Source organism: Arachis ipaensis, chromosome B03 (genome assembly GCF_000816755.2).
Source record: "Arachis ipaensis cultivar K30076 chromosome B03, Araip1.1, whole genome shotgun sequence".
Classification (NCBI taxonomy): Eukaryota; Viridiplantae; Streptophyta; class Magnoliopsida; order Fabales; family Fabaceae; genus Arachis; species Arachis ipaensis.
In genome coordinates, this window is record NC_029787.2 from 98,009,822 (window position 1) to 98,013,630 (window position 3,809).

Sequence of the window (3,809 nt, forward strand, 5' to 3'; positions counted from 1 at the left end):
AATTTGTCACAAAATTTAATATTATTTGTAACATGTTATTTGTTTGTCACCAAATGCAAAAACTTTAATAATTTAATTACTCATAATTTTATTAAAACTATTTACTCTATACTCTGTACGACTGTACCCTAATTTTATTAAAATTCCCAAATAAAAACTTAATTTATCCTACTCTCAAACTCTAACCCTAAGCCAACCCTTTTCCCCTAGTTTACACACACAACCCCTCACTATAAACAAAGACACGGAAAGAAAAGGAAAGAAAAGAGAAAGGGTGGAGCTCGAGGGGGGAAGAAAGAGAAGGAGAGGGGGAAAAGGGGAGACGGCGCCGGTAGGTGTCACTGCCACCGTCGCCACCGTTGTGTCGCCATCGGGAGAGACATAACGCGAGGAGAGAGAGAGAGAGAGAAATGAGCTCGCGAGGGAGAATGGAAGTAGCGCTGCTGCCACTGGAGGGGAGCCCTCCAGCCATCGTCACTGCCAGCTCCGTCGCCGTCGTCACCATTGGATCTGCGTGAAACCATCGTCCTCGTCGTCACCATCGATGCTTCTCCCTGTCATTTGTGGGTCGTCACCTCTCCTGTTTCTGCTGTCACGTCGTCGTCTGCTCCTCTGGATGTTGCTGCTTTTGAATCGCGCCCTGTCACTAGTTCTCTGCCTCCTCGTTGTGGCCCAACCTCTAATTAGGTAACTCAAGTGTCTCTTGTTCTATGATTTTAGTTGATTTGATTTCTGTTTTGATTTGAAAATTGATTTGGTATAATGCTGCCTGTTTTGGTCCCTGACTCTCTGGTTGGAAATGCATTTTCTATTTTGGTCACTGATTCTCTAGCTGAAATTCATTTTCTGTTTTGCTCATTGATTCAAATAGGAAAATATTAATTCTGTTTTGGCTGAAGCTATTCAATACAAATATGAATGTTTCTAATGTGAATATGAATGTTTTGATGGACAATAAGTTTGAACAATGTTAACTGTTTCTAAACCTGTAAATTTGATGATGGTTTAATTTGATCATTCAAGTCTATAAAATTTCCAAGTCTTAAAATGTGAAGGGGCCAAAGATATTATGTAGCATTAGTCTATTTCAAATTAAATTGGATTTGGCATGACGAATCACATCGCAACAGCTTTACATACATTATCTAGTTACTAAACTTGTCATACATAAACTTGTTCAGGTGCTTTATTGCGTTGTTAAATTTTGATGGTATGCTGCTTTGGAATTTTTTTCTTTTTAGGTTTGAATTTTCATTATTGTTGAACTTAAGCAAATTTTTTTTGTTGCTGTTAAACATCATTTAGTTGAATTTTGTTGCTGGATAACATCACTGGATTGAATTTTGTTGCTAGATAACATCATTGGGTTGAGTTTAATACTTGAATAGTTGAATTTGTTATTGTGTTGCTTAAAAAATCACTTAGCTAAATCTTTTGTTGCTGTAAATTTTTTTGTTCCTTTGCCAAGTAAAGCTCAAATTTTCTAGACAAGTTTTTAGAATTGCATTAATTGACATCATATTGTTATTGATCTTTGTCCTAGATATTAATTGCTATTCCGCATAGTTGCTGTCGAGAAGCAGAACAAAACAGAGAGAAATGCGAAGGAGGATGATGGAGGCCACCACCGCTGCAGGTCTCATTTAATTTGAGTTGAACTGTTTGGTTATATTTACAGAAACTAAAAAGGATGGATCCTATAGATGTTGAGACAGTATGTTTGCCTGTGTTCTTACTGTCCAATGAATAATTTCTTTTGACAGTCCATTTCCATTTGCAGGTCTCATTTATAGAAACTAAAAAGGATGGATCCTATAGATGTTGAGATGGTATGTTTGCCTGTGTTCTTACTGTCCAATGAATAATTTCTTTTGACAGTCCATTTCCATTTGCTTCAAACAAATAATTTGTACTCCTTAAATGGAGTTAAGATATTGAAACTTTATTTCTACCAAGGCTTTGAAATATTGACTTTGGATAGATATTAGAAATGTGAAGTTATAAATTTATGTTAGAGAAGTACTTACCAAATCATACTCTGTTTAGGTGCTACTGCTGATGAGAAATCTATCTATCAATTTAAGGAGCCCAGATTTTGAGGATCATGTAAGTATTTGTGTCATTGATCTTTATATTGCTATAACTAAATATGTAATAATGAGCAGAATATTTCCTACCTGAGGCTCACCCCACTGTTATACTTCGGCATCTAAGTGCTTGATCTTTATAATGAATCTATTTCCTTAGGATACATAGCTTGAAGTGGTATGCTGATGTTCCTCATTTATTTGAAACTGTCTATGTCGTGCCACATTGCTACAAAAGCATCACATACATATTGAAACAAATCTTGTTTCTTAAGCTAGTGTTTTTTGGTTGGTGGTCTTTTCAGGTGTGACACTTTTTAGAGGCTTCTCCATGAGAAAGGAGCTATATGAACATGATGGAGTTTGTAATTTGTAGTTTATATTTTGGAGATTTATAATTTCTTATTTTTCTTGTCCTATGTATCTATCTAGTTCATTAGGGTTCTTCAATGTATCTTGTTAGTTTGTACTTTAAAGTTTATATGTTGAAGATTTATAAAACAATCTTAGTGAAATGAAATATATTTGAACTATCTATGTAATTATATATTATATAAATATTGACTTACTGAGTAAATTAGTTAATATATTAATTAATTAAAAAATAATATAATTTGGTAAATTATATGTGTAATTTGTATTAAAAAAATTATTACAAAATAAATAGTGTTTTGTAACTAAAGAAAAAAAATGTTACAAAATCAAGTTATATTTTTTAACAAAATTTTATGATAGGAAAAAATATATTGTCACAAAAAATATTTTGAAGATCAAAATTTGTTATCAATTTTGTAACAACTTTTGTTTTTTTGTATCAGAAAAATATGTTACAAAATATTACTTTGAATTGTAACAGTTCCATTTTTTGTTACAAAAACTTTTTGTAACGGGACATACTGCAATGGCCTCTTTTTTTCTTACAAAATCTTTTTGTTTCAAAATTTTGATTTTTTGTAACAACTTTTTTTTGTTACAAATACTGCTTTTTCTTGTAGTGATTCATCCTCATCCTTCCCAGTATCCAAGATTATGAAATTAGCAGGGATGTAAAGGCCTTCAACCTTTACTAACACGTCCTCTACTTGACCATAAGCCTGTTTTCTTGAGTTGTCTGCCATCTCTAATGAGATTCTGGTAGCTTGCACTTCAAAGATTCCCAGTTTCTCCATTACAGAGAGGGGCATGAGGTTTATCCCCGACCCAAGGTCACATAGAGCCTTCTCAAAGATCATGGTGCCTATGGTACACGGTATTAAGAACTTTCCAGGATCCTATTTCTTCTGAGGCAATCTCAGTTGATCTAGATCACTCAGTTCATTGGTGAGCAAGGGAGGTTCATCTTCCCAAGTCTCATTACCAAATAATTTGGCATTCAGCTTCATGATTGCACCAAGGTACTTGGTCGACTCATTTTCCTAGTGACTTTGGGGAGGATCATGAGAGGGTTCGTTATGTCTTCTTTTAGGTTTTCCTCTCACGTTCCGGTAACTTAACTAGTAGTACCGGCTTGGATGTTCCCTCCCTCTCCTGCACTTGGGGTCACTCCTTCTGGAGGACCCTGCAGGTCTCTAGTTATTCCTCAAAGGGAGACTCCTTGGTTTCCTGAGACTTTGAGTAGACCTCTGGTATCTCTAAGGTAATTTGGAGGAATACGGTAAGTACTCGAGACTACTCATAAGAAGAAGACTTCTCTTACTTCTATAATGACTTCTCGTTCAACGG

The 3,809-nt window shown here is 35.0% G+C and overlaps 1 long non-coding RNA gene across 1 annotated transcript; it reads left to right on the forward strand.

Annotated features, from left to right (window-relative positions):
• LOC110269756 lies at window positions 1,680–2,588 on the forward strand. Its single transcript, XR_002358518.1, has 2 exons — window positions 1,680–2,106; window positions 2,393–2,588. It is a non-coding gene; the product is annotated as an uncharacterized LOC110269756 (long non-coding RNA).